This window comes from Dipteris shenzhenensis, chromosome 10, assembly GCF_047967505.1.
Source record: "Dipteris shenzhenensis isolate YYH24624 ecotype China chromosome 10, Dip_SZ_1.0, whole genome shotgun sequence".
Classification (NCBI taxonomy): Eukaryota; Viridiplantae; Streptophyta; class Polypodiopsida; order Gleicheniales; family Dipteridaceae; genus Dipteris; species Dipteris shenzhenensis.
This window is the reverse complement of record NC_141605.1, coordinates 45815016-45832879: the sequence shown is the minus strand read 5'-3', so window position 1 is coordinate 45832879 and position 17864 is coordinate 45815016.

The following is a 17864-nucleotide window of genomic DNA, read 5'->3' as shown; positions in this document are numbered from 1 at the left end:
AACAGAGTCATAATGCTAGTAGTAAGAGCATGCGTACAAGAACAAGATATCGGTTAGGAACCATTGGAGAACCAAACCATCAGCTGTTGCGACTAACCTACCCGTGCACACCCCGCGTAGTCACTACTACTGCTAACTCGCATAGTGTTGCTAGCCTGCATGGTTATGCAGTAACACATGGCACTCACGATGGACTATGCAAATCCACAATAGATACCCATCCCCTATGATAGACGTTAGCATGTGCTTGTGTATCTGTGCAACAATCATTGTGGGCAGAGCCTTGGCAGAGAACCAGGTGCAACTTAGGAATATCACAACCAAATCACTAAGGATACATGAAACAAGCATCTCTTTCTAAATCTATCTTTACTGAATAAGTCAGAATCATGCTGTTGTCGCCTACTTGCACAATAGCACACAACGCTCCAGGTGCTCTTCAAACTACAAGGCTACCCAAAAGCCACCATTGTGAACTCTTACTCTTCATCCAAACTTGAACTGGACTGCAAGTGTGCACCAGGAACCCCAACTTTGCTCGGTCTCGCATCACTCTGGTCGTAACTGCTTTGCAGGCTCACAGCTCCACCTGAACTTGCATCAACCATCTCATGTTTCCTCTTCCACAACCACATCTTCAACCGTTGATCCTTTTCCACTCTCTATGCCTCTACATGGATTCTCTCTTTAAAAATTCATGCCGGGGTCTTTGCTCCACTACCGTGATCATCCCACGAGACTTGGAAGTAATCGTATAGGTCTTTGTTTGCAAACAGACTCCAGAATCCATCGATAGAGATCACAAACTTGGACATCCTTGCAAGTGCTAAGCTTATACTAACCTTGAGATGGGTTGCCAAACTTTGCCACCATCTCCTCAGCCAAACACGACAATTGCAACAGCAGCTCCATAGGCAAGAACAACTATTGATAGATCAATTGCATTGTGAGCAACCGATTTTCACCCAAAAACTCCACAATTGATTTGATTGCCAGCTGCTGTTGTTGACAAAGTGCCAAAGCCACCGGGTGAATGTTCACCTTCATCCAATCAATGTTGGTGAAGCTTTTAATCCTCAACCTTTGCAAACGTGCATCGATGGACTGAGAATCTATCCTAAATCTATATACACTAGTGGTATGAAAGGATGAAACTGTGCATGCACCATCACCATAGCGATGAGGAGTTGGGAGCAAAGGGAGCAAGGAAGGCAAAGGAAGTTGAAGAACTAATAGTGTGACAAAGAAGACGTGGAATGCTACATGTACATGCTGAAAAGTGACAAAAGATGGCATTTGTGATTGCCAATACCTCTCCTTGATGACATGGTGTTGCATGGTGGCTGGTGGGACAAGACCTCACCAAACAATTCTGTCATCATGCATCTTACCACACTGTCACATGTCCTCTTGTGATTGCTCCACCATCTCCACCTCAACTTGGGGAATCTATGCCTCATTAGATACCAGAAATGGGCACTGAAGACTGCCATCATGATGATAAGGATGCAATTGAAAGCCATTAACTGGATGTGGGAGAACGCACCCTTGCAGATCTGCAAGATAGAACGCAGTAGACCTGCACTCATGAAATATCCAAAAAGGTCTCGACCACCATAGCTTCAACTTTCTCGTCATCCACCCTAGACATATGTTGAACTGCAATACCAATTGTCCGCATTTGATTAGCTTTTTTTTGAAGCCAAATCCAACATCCACTTTCGCCCTGCTTGAACCTCTAGGGTAAGATAATAGCTTTCCATCCTTATATCATCCAACTAATCTAGCACATCAAGATGGAACACCATAGACTCTTGTGGAAGAAGCCTATCCTCCACAAGCTCAAAACTACGTGCTCGATCAGTGTGATTGCTTCCATCCCAAATGCCAGCTTGAAGGGAATTAGCCCAGTTGCCACCTTGAAGGACGAGCGGTAGGCCCATAATGTGGCCAACAACTTTTCGTCCCAATCTGTGCGGTGCTCATTAACTAGCAACAATGAGATGATCCACTTGAATGTATGATTGGTTGATTCAGCTAATCCATTGGTTTGCGGTGGGTAATAGCAAGAAAACTTCTTGTGAATCACCATGTAAAAGGAATTCATCGGCTTAATGACGCTGTTGATGAAGTGTGTACCCCTGTCATCACTGACCAGCCCAATCGGACAACCAAACCGCGTGAACACATCTCAATAGAGGCATTTTACGATAGAATTTGTGGTGTTATCTCGCACGGCTCATGCCTCCACCCATTTAGTACAATTAATCGGTTGCCACAAGCATATAACAATTTTGTGTGTGCGGGCTACAATTGGCCGGAATGGACCCATGATGTCTAGGTCCCATTTTTGAAATGGTGCAAGTGGTAAAATGGAGTTTAGTGGCATCCAATTGTGATCTGGGGGTTGACCCAACCGCTGACATACGTCACAACTCTTTGCTAACCATCGGGCATCTTTCTGCATAGTTGGCCACCAGGGTTGCTTGTAGAATCTTCTTTGCGGTGATTGGTCTTGTAAAGTGCCCACCCAAAACCCCGCAATGTGCCTCCATCAGAACCACTTGTTGCTTTTAGTTGACATGCATCTGATTGGATACTTCTTTGGCAATTCGTGGTGTTGAACATCACCTTGAACATCACCTTGAGGCCTCTCAAGGCTGGCACCACTTGGTTAAGGGGACCATTCATGGCTAAGATTGATGCCACACTACCATAAATGATCACATATTGGACAGGGAAATCCCTTGAATCTTTTTGCACGCAAATCTTACATAAGGAAGTTCAATATATGTCTAGCTAAATGACGGAACTAACCAGAAGCATGCATGCGAACATGATCATAGGGACCTATGGGTCCCCTAGTTTTGACAACGAGGCTGCCTTGGTGGCCTAGTCAATCCATTTCCACTAGCAGAGATGCCCTGGAGTAGGGAGAGGTCCATTTTCCCTAGTCAGTCCATTTTTGCTTGGCATCCTCTGGGAACAATGAACTTTACTCATGATTTATGTTTGTAGGTTGATGATTGTTACTCCCCATGAAGAAGGGCATGATCCTCATTTCCAACTTGTAGATGCTCCACTATCTAGCACAATCATATTGTCCCCAATTCTTTTGATTGACACGTCTTTGATTGAATACTTATTTGGCAATTTGGAGACCTCTCAAGGCTAGCACCACTTGATTCAAGAGACCATTCATGTCTGAGATTGAGGCCTCAAATTTTATAGAAGGCATATGGAGAGGTCGAGGTTGAGGACTGAACCTCTCATTGATACTCTCTTGGAAAAGCCATTCATGTAGGTAGTGTCTCTTCCATTCATTCGTTTTGGAGTTATCAACACATAAGACTGATGGACACATTAAAAAAGACCTTGGAGAGGTCCCTGAGGGTGCAGAACCATAGCCTTCTCATGAACATGATGTTGTTGTAGGGTCCAATATACTCGCCCATAGCAAAGGCACGAGAATTTATGGAAAACTTGTAAGGCCAAGAAATAAAAAATTTAGGTTCTTCAGTAGGGATTCTATCACATGTAATATCAGTTGAAAGATAGAGGAGGCCTATAAAGATTGTCAATCCCATCTCCATTGGCTCTTCATGCTATACTTGGCAAAATCTACAATATTTCCAATCTCCCTCGCTTGTTGCCCATCATGAATCTATTATTGTGTTCTCTACAATGTCCACCACCTATGTAAAACCCTTGCAAATATTGCTTGCGATGTTGCATGGAAAAAGTAAGGGATGATTCTAAACAATAATTACATGAAACTATTGTAATGCATCTCAAAACAAACAAAAACTCAACGATTATCACTATACAATCTATAGGAAACGTCACAAAATTAACACCTAGAATCACACAGTACAACCCAAACTTAATGGAACTCAAGTTTTTAAAACCACATCATCCACAACCTAGTTTTTCTCATGTAATAGGCATGGAAAGATTAGTGCATGCGTGGTCCAATTCTTTGAGTAACATATTAATTACTTTTGTTCACAATTGTGATGATGAAAAGGCTTGTTTGATTTTATAGAGAGAAGGATGAAACCACCTTGTCTCTATCTAGAGCATACTCACTTGCAATATATTGAGATCTAAACTACATGTGATGTTTGAGATCCAGGCATTGATCTTGGCTCATGTGTGTAGTTTGTTGATATTGTGCTATGTAACCTAGCCACAGTTTTTTCCACATTAGCAACTCGGCTCTTAAACACTTCTTCAACGAATCTCTCTCTCTCTCTCTCTCTCTCTCTCTCTCTCTCTTTGTCTTTGTCTCTCTCTCTGTCTCTGTATCTCTCTCTTATTCTTCGGTGAATCTTGATAGCGGAAGTGAGACATGGAGAGAGAGAGGACTGCACATGATATAGCTACCTATACTTTAAGTGTATTGAGCATGAAGATATACATGTGAAACCCTTAGGGTTAGGGTTAGGGTTTGCCCCTAATGCCCTAGAGGTTTGGTGTAATTCACACCATCCTCAACACCCCTCTTAAATTGCACTGGATATGTAGAGGGTGCATGTACAAGACCTTTTGTGGATTTCGTTTGGTTTGTATGCTAGCATCCAAAACTGAAAAAGAAATCAGAGTAGTATGTGCATATGTGAGCACAGTGACTACGTAGCAAAAGCCTGTACACTAAGTGCAACTTATGATCCTGTACATATCGTGGATTTCCCCCTCTTAAGTTGTGGGTAATCCTTCTCCTTTGGGAAAGAAACCAAGAAAATAGGCTGAAGGGAAGAGGAAGGAAATATGCAGAAAGGAAAGTCCACTTGGATTAAAGACTGGTCGATCGAAAGATGACTGCATCAAGAACTATGTGTATGGCTACATGCTAAACATGTCATAAGTCACCGTGGACTATGCAGCTGCATTGAAGAAGAGGCATCTAGATGTGAGGCTAGTCAATGTAGCTATGATAACATGATCCAGTAGGTTGTGACAAACAAGGGTGTCACCAACCCAAAAGAGTTGACAACAATTTACGAGGTATGCTATGATAGAGCTATGATCTCTGTCGAATAATGCGGGGTTGAAGAAGACCACATAGTCAGTACGGACAGAGTGATCCAGGGGTTGAAAATCTGGGGCCGAAGGTGTAGGTATGATACATTGCTCTGTTGAAGAAGAGACCTGTACAAATGACAAGGTATGGCAACCTGTCAAACTTGTATGCTCAACTATCATGAGTTGAAGGTTGTTTAATGAATGCATGGATAAACATCCATTAGCATTGGATGTAGCATTTGTTATAGGCTCTTTGAGAAGGAGCTGATAGTATAAAGGCCTAGAAGCTTGGAATATAACTAAAAATACATATGACGTCCCTGAGGCATATGAGGTGCTGAATTCTAGGTAGGGAAATTCTAGGTAGGGACTGATCTGTAGTCCTAGATCCAAGCAATAATCTACATCAAGTATGGACTGAATACGATAGCCATAAGTGCATGATGAAACATTGAGTCTCCCTAGGTTGCACTATGGCTGAACCTGATGATGTCCACTACATTGGGGTAGGATCACACTAATGCATAGGTATCCTCATGCTGAGGAATGATCTATTGATCAAAAGAGGTGGTGATAACTGGATCCAAGGGTGGTGCAATGTGGCATGACTGAGTTGATGCTAGAGTGTCCTAAAGATTGATGTGTTGATCTGTATTGCTCATGGAAACTGTGTCCATAGAGATGATGTGCTCTGTATCAGAGGTGAAAGCATCAGTGATATATGCTGGAATGGAATCACTTGAAGAGCTAGATGCACTGTGGCATAAATCTCTGCATGTAGCTAGAGATGTGAGTGCCTCGTATTGAGGACTTACTTGCTGAATAATTGCATGATCAATGGTAAACTCGCGCTGAGTATCTGCATCTGGTGTGATCATAAATGGAGTCAGATCCATGCATGAATATGATGGTTGTACATCATAAGAACTAGACTGTGCTAATATGAGTGGGAATGAGAAATTGCCATGAAATTGGTCTCATGCTAAGGGCTTACTATCAAATATGACTCGTTGTAGCGTCATAACTACGCGTAGATGCCATGAGAAATAGAGATAAAATGATACGCACAACGTCTACAAAAAAGGAATATAGAGAATGTGAGTAGAGACACAACAAGGAAGATCTTTGTATTCTGGAGCAAGAGCTCTCACAACAACTATGTAAAGAACAACATCAGAATGCTAGTAATAGCATGTGTACAAGAACAATTTGACAGTTAGAGAAAAGACCGTTGAAGACTCAACCACTTGGAGGATTGAACCGCCAATTGTTGCACGGCTAACCTACCCTTGCACACCCCCAGAGTCATTGCTACTAACCTGGATGATTATGCAATAACACATGGCACTCATGGTGGACTGTGCATATCCACAACAAATACCCATCCCCTATGATAGATACAAGTAGTGCATGTGCATTAGTGCAACAATCATTTTGGGCATAGCCTCGGTAGAGAACTAGGTGTAGTAAGTTAATATCGATACTTCACTCAACACACATGAATAAGAAGCATCTCATTTCCGAATCCATCCAAAAAAACATCAACTATCATCAGTTATAAATGCATGTTTGAATGTCCTTTGTTGTCATCACGCTTGTGCAATAGCACACAGCACTCCGATTATCCTTTATCCTACCTGTGCAATAGCACATAGCACTCTGGGTACTTTCTATCTTTTCCTGTCCAAAAGCATCTCGCACTCTGGGTGCTTTTTATCCTGTGAGGCCACCCAAAAGCCACCGCTAGATCTCTACTCTTCATCTGAACTGGAAATACATTGAACAAGTGCATCAATTACTCCCACCTTGCTCAGTCCCGCATCACTGCATTCTTGACACTCCTTTCGCAACTGCTTCAACGGTTCCACTCCACTCAAACTAGCACCAACAGTCTCTAGCTGCCTCTTCCGCAACCAAAGCTTCAGCCTGCAATCCTGCTCCATATTCATCAACCACCATTGCAAAGGATGCAGCTTGACCAATCCACCACTTGTTGTTCAAGCCACTGCTCAATGGGCAATACCTCCTCAATCCATGTACCCGCTGGCAACTGTTGTTTCCAGCACTCTTGTTCTTGGCTGGCCACTGAATTACCATAGGCTCATAGGAAGGAGGATCAGGTAATCTAGGAAAGGAAGTGTGCTTATTATAAAACTTCTCTAAAAAACGATCTGCTTCTTTCCACCAAGGAGGACGAGGAGGCAATGACAAACTAAAAGAATGGGCACACAATTCTAACCACAAACATAGAGAATGCCTTTGCCACTTCAACACCTCCACTCTTTTGCTAGATCGAGCAACTGCGTCCACAATGCCATCAGCCAACTCTTCATACTTTGCATGCCAATCCTCCCCAATCAGCACGGACTCTGCGACCACTCCTTTACCCTTATCCACACTACTAGTACCGCCTACATAATTATTGGAACCCATCGGTCTAGATACTGTCTGCACTTGCGGACCACTTTGTAGTTCGGACCCCACAACAGCACCCGCATCCCCATCTATTCTGGGTCAATGTTGTTACGGAACCAGCTCCCGACATGTTTACAGAACCACAGCTGCATGCCAACGTGCCAATTTTCTGTCCCATTTTGCATGAACATCCCCTTATAGAGCCTCAAGGAGCATACCCATTTGCTCCATATTGACACTGACATTACCCAAAAAAGCTCGTAAGTACGATGGTATAGCAATTCATCCTGAATGCCAGAAATATACTCTGAATGTAACTGCTAAGTGGCCTTCGAGTGTGCTTCTACCACTTGCACCTGTGCTTCAAGAACCACAACTCTGTCCTCCAATTGTTGCATTCGTGCTTGCTAACTCCACATGGATTCATTCTCATTCTGCAATTGAGTGACCTCCACTTTCAAATTGGTCACCCTTGATGAATCGCTCCCAATAGAACAATGCGTTGCCATGTGAGCGAGCAACTGCCCACAGAACTGTAGCTGCATATTCATAGACTATGATAAAAAAGAAAATATAGCTGAGGACGTCAAAGAGACCATCGTAGGCTCAAAGACCATTGCTAATTTCTCTATTGGAGACACCCGCACTGGCTGCTCAGACATTGCCACCACCATCGTTTGGTACAATAGTCAGTTGCTACTAGAGTGTAATAGTTCCGTGTGCAGGTAGTCACAGGATTGAATGGGTCCATGAAGTCTAGACCCCACTTTTGAAATGGCTCTAGTGGCAAAATGGGGTTAAGCAGCATTCGATCACGATCTGTGGGTTGGCCCAACTACTGTTAGAGATTATAACTCTTTGCAAACCATCTGGCATCCTTCTGCATGGTTGGCCACCATAAGCTTGCTTGCAGAATTTTCTTTGCGAGTTATTTCCCCCACAAAATGACCACCCAATACCTTGCAATGGGCTTCCATAAGCACTGCCTCCTACTCATGAGGCTGAACACACCGTAGCAGGGCCTCTGTCAGATGTCACTGGTAGAGTTGGCCCAAGACTACTTCAAAGGATCGGCTCCACAATGACAATCCTTTCCTCTGGTCTCTATTCATGTACTTGGGAATGATGCCGGTAGACAAGAATGAGAGCATCTCATCATACCATGACCATGGACCTTCTAGAATGACTTCGGCCTCCACCTTGTTCGGATCTTGCTGGAAAATAGCCACTAGCTCTGCATCAAGAAACTCATCTTCCACTCCCGTTGGAAGCTTTCCAGACTCCAGTCGAGATAAGTAATTTGCTACCGCATGATGCAAGCCTGCCGAACGATGAATAACATCAAAATCATATTCATGCAGTAACAACACCCATCGTGCCAATCAACATGTAAGACTTTGTTGTTTCACCAAATACATCAATGCATAATAATCAACATGGAATACAAAAGGTCAGCCCAACAAAGAATGCCGAAATTTGTTGACTAAGAAGTGCCCAGTCCTTCTATTTCCATGACAGAGGAATTCTTTTCGGCCATTGAGAGCCATCAGCTTGCATAGTAGAATGGGCGATACCATTTGTTCGCATTTTCCTGCATTAGGACACTACCAATAGCTCTATTCGAGGCATCCACAAATACATGAAAATTCTTCTCCCAATCCGGAGACATCAGCACCAGTGCTCTGGAAAGCTAGATCTTGAGTTGCTGGTAAGCTTGGTCACACTCTGCAGTCCACACAAATGCCCTTGGTTCCACATGAGCAAGTGCATTCAAGGGAATCACCATATGAGTCGGGAACCACAGATGTCTACCATGCCATCGAATTTGACCCAAAAAGCACAAGCACTCCTTAGGTGTTGTTGGAGCAGGTGCTTGCATAATCATTGCCACTTTGTCCGAATCCACCGCAATTCCTTCCGTCGAAATCACATGCCCCAAGAGTCGACTGCTACGGACTGCAAATGCACATTTCATAGGATTCAAGGCTGAAGAGACCTGCCTGCATCATTGGAAGCACTTCCGCAAATGCTCCACAGGTGCTCGATGAATGTTCCCAACACACTGAGATAATCCAGGAAAATCCGCATGAAATCTGTCAAGTAAGAGCTAAAAATCTCCTGCATCGCTCGCTAAAAAGTTGAGGGAGCATTCCGCAATCCAAACTAGTCACATGACTGTACAGACATAGGCCCCCCATGATGTGATGAACACTCTTTTGTGCTGGTCTTTTGGAGCCATCTTGATTTGATTGTACCCACTGTACCCATCCAGGAAGGAGTATACCTCATGCCTTGCCACTCTGTCCAGCATAGAATCCATGTACGAAAAAGGAAATGGATCGGGTACAGTGGCCGCATTCAGCTTGCAGTAATCGACACAAATCCACAATTTCTTATTCTTCTTTGGCACAATGACAATCAGGGGGAAATCGGTGCGATAAATCCCACCCGCAACAAGCGCTTTAGCTCTTCTCACACTTGCTTGGCCACATGCGGATTCATGCGATAGCACTGTATCTTTGTCCGAGTCACATCTGGTTTGAGGTTCACCCAATGTTGGCAGAATTTTAGATCCAGACCTTTCATATCTACATAATCCCATGCGAACACATCGGAAAATTCCCTCAAGAGGGCTATCAGTTCGTTGCAAAGCTCAGCCATCAACAATGTACTAATTTTGACTAGCTTAGATTCCCCATCATCCCCTAGATATACCGTATCTAGAGCATCTTCTTGCACTCGTGTGACTCTGCTCATGCATTCCTTGAACTCTCTCTCCTGCTGCAAGAGATCCTACAGATCCATATCCACTACTGCTTGCTGAGGCTTAGTCACCTTCTCTAGTAGAACTGTGCTGGTTGAACCAGCCAGAAGATTTTGATGCACGTAACTTTCCATAATGCCCTCCACATCAATGGTGAAAATCGAAACTAATTATGGATTTACTTTGAGAAAGGCTTCCTCCTCCTCATCCTCTAGTCCATTTGCCATGTTCACCGTCTCGGCCAACACAGGTCGTGCCGCATCCACCAAAGGTGCCGCCACTCCCATTGTGACCCACACTTTCTTCTTGCCTCTTCGCACAAAAATGACGTTATGCTCCCAATTTTGTTTGACATTGCATGCCATAGCCAGGGCCTGCCCAAAAGAATGCTATACTATGGTGTCGCGGCTTTCATGTTGAGCACCACGAACAAGATGCCTGCCACCTCCAAAACAACAGCCCTTAAGATTCTGAGTGGCCAAACGTGGTGGCGTTGATGAGCCATGTGGACTAAGAATGGCACTGGTTCCCAGAACATCCATCCCATTTCTTGGCAGGTCTTCAACTTGATGATGTTGACCCCCGAACCTCCATCTACCAACACCTAAGCAAAAGTCTGCGCTTGTGCTGTCTATCAACTTGATGATGTTGACCCCCGAACCTCCATCTACCAACACCTAAGCAAAAGTCTGTGCTTGTGCTTTTGCGAATATCACCGAAATTCTCATGTTCATCAGAGGGCTTGTTGATACTAGAGAGGAATCCAATTGGCATAGATCCACCTCTTCTAGCTTTTACTTTGAGTGAAGGGAATGCAACAATTGCCGGTGGAATCTAGGAACCAAGTTGAGTAATATGATTGTTGCAGTTGAAACGATTGTTGTGGTTGCTTTTCTTGCACAAAAGATGCACTTGGATCCTACTGCTGATCAATCGCTCTCTAGCCATGCCCATTATAGTGGCATCCCACTGTGTTGTGGGTATTAGTCAAGAAAATCGCGCACCAATTTGCATTAAGGGCACACTCGACTGCGGAATGACCAGGGTTGCGGTAGTGAGTGCACCAGATACCTTTCAAACCTTCCTTCTACAGAAGCCAATGGAGCGCCCTTGCCTCCTTTAGAGGCTTGCTGGGTCTTCGTCTCTGCTTTCAAGTCGGATTCCTCTGAACGGGCATCTTCAGAGCTTTCATAAGAGCTAGCCACGTCTGAATCTTCATCATTATCATCCGACTTCTTAGATTTTGAGAGTTTCTTCTTGGTTTTACTTTTTGAGGATTTGCGGTTCTTGGCTAAAATATGAAGAGGGGAGAGGAGAAGAGTGGAGATGAGGAGAGAGGGCAGAGCTAGAGAGCACACCACAAATGACTAATTGTACACTAGATTTAGTTGAAAATGTAGAATATACAAAAACCCATTTAAGGTTAGGGTTAGCTCATCTAACCCCTTCCTTTATAGCACTGTATTGGGTTATTGCTATGCACATATGATCACATGATGTTGAGTGTGATCTCTCAACACCTTCCCTCAAGATCAACATCATGAAGTAGGCCTTCCCTCAAGATGATGATTTGGGGAATCGAAGAAGGACTGAGCATTACATTCCATCACACCCCTTTAATGGGAATCTCCTTCCTCTCTGTCAAACCAAGAGCTTGTCGGTGTTTCTCAGAAAGCTCTTTACCAATTGGTTTGGTAAAGATGTCTACAACATTCTCTTTGCTATCACAATGTTGTAGTGTGATGTCACCAAGTAACATTCTTTCTCTGATGAAGTACTCTCTCACATCAATGTGCTTTGTCCTGGAGTGATATACTAGATTCTTGTTGAGTCGATTGGTTATCACAGTATATTGTTGTTGGCTTTGACTCATCAAAGTAATCTATTTCTAACAATAGTCTTTTGAGCTAGATAGCCTCACATGCACCTGTTAGTGAGTGCCCTATATTTTGCTTCAGTTAAAGACAAAGAAAGAGTTGGCTATCTGTTTGACAACCATGATATAGCACCTTGACCAAGGAAAAATGCATATCCCTATGTCGATCTCCTGGTCTCATGATCTCTGGCATAGTCATTGTCACAATATCCATGTATAATCGTGGATGACTTCCTCTATATTCTATCCCAAACTGTCTTGTACCTCTGATGTATCTCAAGACTCTTTTGGCTGCATTCCAATGAGACAGTTTTGGATTTGCCATAAACTATGCTAATGAGCTTACTGCATAATAGATATCTGGTAGTGTGATAGTCAGATATATATAAGAGATCCAATGAGTTGCTTGTAGTACCTGTCATTGACTATAGGCTTTTCTGAATCTTTAGTAAGTTTCACACTCTATTCCATGGGAGTGGCTACAATCTTACAATTTGTCATATGAAACTTCTTCAAAGATTGTCAACATATTTGAATTGACTCATAAAGGTGTCTGAATCTCTCCAAAACTCTATTCCAAGACAATAGTGCATAAGTCTAAGATCTTTCATGTCAAACTCTGCAGATAAGTCTTGTTTTTGCTTTTTGATAAAGCTATCCTTGCTTCTTGTCACAATCAATCATCTACATACAAAAGTGCAATAGTAATGTCTTCCCCTTGAACTTTGTAGTAGAGTGTGTGATCTGCATTGGATTTCATGTATCCCACATCAGCAAAATACTTGTCGATTTTGCCGTACCATTTTCTGGGTGGTTGCTTTAATAAGCCATAGAGACTTTTCTTAAGATGGAAAACCTTATTTTCCTTTCCTTGTTCAACATAACCTACTAGTTGTTGCATGTAGACTTCCTCGTCTAGGTAACCATTGAGAAATGCATTCTTGACATCGAGATGATACACATTCCATCTGTTGAGTGTTGCTAGTGATATCAAGAACCATATGGAATCCATCTTTGCTACTGGAGAATAAGTCTCATAATAATCCTGACCATATTGTTGTGGAAATCCTTTTGCAACTAGTTTGGCTTGGTATCTTTGAATACTGCCATTTGGATTGTACTTAACTTTGTATACCCATTTCTTTGCTATCACCTTCTTCCTGGTGGAAGGTCACATAATTCCCAAGTATTATTCTTATACAAAGCATCCATTTCTTCATTCATAGCAGTTTACCATTCTGGCTTGTCTACTGCATCTTCGAAGTACACTAGCTCTTGTGTAGCCATGATGGTAGTCATAAGAGCATAGTTGGTGGTTTCAACCTGAATTGCTTTACCTTTCTCAGCATATGTCAATCTAGTTGGTGGTCTACTTTCCCTAGTGGACGGCTACTGTGGCTTTGGGGTGTTACTAGCAATTCTTGCTTTTCTTCAATCAACCTTTTTTGAAGATGACTGAGTAGTCGGTGCATCTATCTCTTGTGTGTTTGAGGTTTTCCATTTTGATTCATCATCAAAGATTACATCTATAGTGATAATGACCTTGCAGTTGATGGGATCATACAACTTGTATGCTTTGCTTTCTTCACTGTAACCAACCATGATGCATATTTGTGACTTTGCATCCAATTTCTTGTGATGATCATCATGTATGTGGGCATATGCTATGAAACCAAATATGCGGAGATGCCCAATGTGTGGCTTATGCCCAGTGAATGCTTCATAAGGTGTCATACCATGTATCGGTTTGGTAGGAAGCCGATTAAGCAAGTAGTTTGTAGTGGCTATTGCTTCTGCCCAAGCAAGTAGTTTGTAGTGGCTATTGCTTCCGCCCAATACCGATTCAAAAGATGCTTCTCACTAAGCATTGCTCTAGCATTGTCTGCTAAAGTACCATTCTTCCTTTTAGCTCTTGCATTCTGCTAAGGAGTATCTGCACATGTGAATTGTCTTCGAATGCCATGACTTCTACAAAAGTTCATGAATGCTAAAGACATGTATTCACCTCCTCTATTTGATCTCATGACTTCGATCTCTTTGCCTATTTGGTTTTCTACCATGGCTTTGAATTCTTGAAATATGAAAAACACTTCAGATTTCTCTTTCAGAAAGTAGACGCAACAATATCTGTTGTAGTCATCGATGAAAGTCACGTAGTAAAGTGAACCATTGATACTGCGGGTTTGGGCATAACCCCATACATCTATATGTATCAAATCAAGAATACCTCGTGCTTGAGAGGTACTTCTGCCAAAATTGGTCCTCTTTTGTTTGCTGAAGCAGCATGCTTCGCAAACTTTTCCAAGAAACTGTAGCTTTGGAATCCCTATTGCCATATTCTAATTCCTAAGATCTAGCAAGCTCTTGAAATTGATATGACCATATCTCTTGTGCCATTTTCTGGATAGTGGCATCTATTGCGTTGACATGGCAAGCTAGCATTCTATACAAGCGTCCTTCCTTGACACCTTTTCCGACTAGCTGAAATCTTTTGGATTTGTCTCTCATAGTGCATTCATCTCTATCAAAGATGACTCGATAGTTGTGTTCTGTCATTTGACCTACTGACAAGAGGTTTTTGCTGAGCTTCAGAACGTAGAGTACATCTTTCACCAATCCTTTCATACCAGTGAAATTGTTCATAGGGATAATGCCGTCTCTTGAATTGGATTCTGTGTATTATATGCTGTGTAGATGACATTTTTTTGACCTTCTAATGGTTTCATCTGTGTGAACCATTCCTAATGATTTGTCATGTGAGATGATGCAGTGCTATCGATGTACCAAGGATCCTATTTTGCTTGGTCGACTTGATAGATGCAATTAGTGTCTAGGTACACTGTATCAGCAGTTTGCTGCATTTCCTTATTTGTAAGAAACATATTTTCATGTTCATTTGCAAATGAGTATGACTAGAATGTCCACCATGATGATTTCCTCTTCTGCAAAAATTCCCTCGATTGCTACTGGATTGACCGCCTTGGTCGTACTGCTTCTTGTGGCAATCTCTTTCATAGTTCCCAAACTTATGACAGTAGTTGCATGGAATGTTTGACAAGTTGGTGGATGCATTCTCTCATCCTTGGAATATTCCTCGATTGGAATGATTTCCTCTTTGCTGATTTTGATGTTGCTGATGCTGAATTTGATGATGACTTTGTTGCTGATGATGACCAGTTATCTAGAATGATCTACCTCTGCCTCTGCCTCTGCTTCTATCTGAAGTTGTGAATAGGCACCTGATCATTAGAATGACCTTTGTGTGCATGAATGGCCTAAGTTCTGAGTTCTTCACTAAGTAATATTGATTGGAGTTCTTCTAGTGTTGGAATTTGTCGTTGGATGGCAATACTTTGGACTAGATTCTTGTATCCCTCTCCTAGTCCATTCAGGATGACTTGAACCATTTCTATTGGATTCATAGTCTCTCCTGCTGCTACAAGTTGATTGTTATAGTCTTCGATCCGAAGTATGTAAGCATGAACGGTTTCGCTGTTGTTGCACAAACTTTGGTTGATTTGGTTTCTTAGTGTGAGAATCTTGGAAGTGTTCTTGGACTTGTAGAGAGCTACGAACATATCCCATGCTTCTTTTGATGTCTTGATGATGTTGAGCTATCCTAGCATGACATCTTGCACATTCTGCTTGGTCAAATGATATGCATACTTATCTTTCTTATCCTATTCTGCATGTGCTCGGGCAATGGCAGGATTTGCTAAAGGTGCAAAAATTGTTTATGTAGCTAGAGATCCTGTTGTAGATCCCGCTGCTACTAGTGTTGTGACAATAGGTGGAGTAGAGTTGCCATTGGCTGGATCGTCCAATGGTCTAGGTGTGGATCCATCGTCATACTCCCATTTGTTTTGAAATACAAGAATGGTCTCCATTCGGTATTTCCATTTGCAGTAATTGGAGTTGTCTAGCTTAGTAGATGCCTCTAGATTGAGGTAGCTAGTTGTAGACATGGTGCAAGAAATGTTCTCAAAGTGTTGTGAAAATCAATGTCTGAACCAATTGCAAAACACTGACTGTAGCAAGTGAAATATGAACTATCGATGAAGATAGAAGTACAATATATAATTCAATATGAATTACAAGGCTTGTGGCAAATGATGTCGGGAATAGCCAAGAGGCTTTACAAGGCTGGAATAAAGTGCACAATGCTATGAAGTATGTTGAGAGTTGTTGTGCCATGAGCACATGTAGAGCAAAGGTATGAGTAAAGGGTAAGCTGCCACATGGCATGGAGGAGATATCCCACACGTGAGCAAGCAAATGGATGTAAGTACCCTCACCTATAAAAGGGAGGTTCATTTGAAGTAATATCAATCAAGCACTTTGCACTATCTCAAGATTCTCTTTATGAGTCCAAGCTAATCTATCTTGGAACCTAATTGACTTGAGGTACATGTCATGAGCACTCCCTTCATCATGTTTGCACTTAGGTTGCATCCTCCTTAGATTAGTGTTTTATTAGGATGTTGTCTCATGACTAGAGAGCTCGATCCCCCGATTTGTCATGGTATCAGAGCTTAGGTCCTAGCTCTCCTAGATTAGATGTAGATTCTAGATGGAGAGTTCCTTATTGGTTTCTTGATGTTTTTGTAAAGGAGAGTTCTTATGAAATTTCTGTCTCCCCATTCTGAAAGGGAGTGATTCCTTCATAATCTTCAGAGAGAGAGAGAGAGAGATTCATTGAGAAATAGGAAGAGACGGCGTCCAATTTCTTGCATTAGCCTTCACAATTCTGAGGGAGACATCTTAGATCTTGTTCTTTGGGAGCTTCTCTATCTAAGCTAAGCCTCCACAAACAAAGCCTCCAGTAGCCTCTTACAAGCAAAGCTCCACACCCAGCAAACTTGAGTCCATCTTAAATGACTCCAGTGAACCACACAATCTATAGTAGCATGCTTTGTCTCCACTGCTGTCATGTATCCTCTTGAGGTTGCTCGCAAGCAGATCAGCTTGAGCGCCCTCCTGCGGGGTACTGTGAGTATCGGTGGTGCCATAGCCTACAACAATGTGCCTCAAGCTTTTGTAGGCATTATCCAACGTGAGGGCTTCTTGGGTCTCTATGCCACATTGACAGCAGCTCCTTTGCTGCCCACAACACACAAGCTCTGCCATCACTCACCAGCTCCTTACACACGGTTCTTCCACTCCATAGTCATGCTCCAGGAGTCGCATCAAACGGCTCTCCATCAAGTGACTTCCTCTACAAGGTGGCCTCATTATCTACGACACAGTAGTCAGACGACAACAGCACCTCAGTCCCAACATTCAGTCACTCCATCACAGCAAGGCTTCCAACAATAGGAACAAAGCCTCTGTTGTCATCATCGACTCCTACAGTGCCTCCATAGTGCTCAGCCTCCATCAACACAACCCGCATTCAACAACCGACTCCAGCACTCCCTGCGCCATCAATGGTTGTAGCTGCCAACGCCAATGACATAGTACAAGCAGGCTTCTCCATCGACAAAGAGACGTCGCCATTGACAACATAGCCTGGAGCGCAGTCAATGAAAATCTCCATCAGAAATTCCAAAGTCTTCTTTCCATTGATTGACACGTGTCAAGATAGGATTTAACTGTGGCTAGGTTCAACTGCTTGGTTTAGTTGAACCATGGTAAAATTTGTGTAACCTTGGGTTAACTAAGCTAGGTTAAAAAGTCACCATAGTGCCACCTAAGCACAGAGTCCCTTGCTAAGCACAGTATGGAATTCAGCATGTGAATCCCTATGCCACATCATCAAAGGCCCTCTTCTTCAAAAAAACTTCG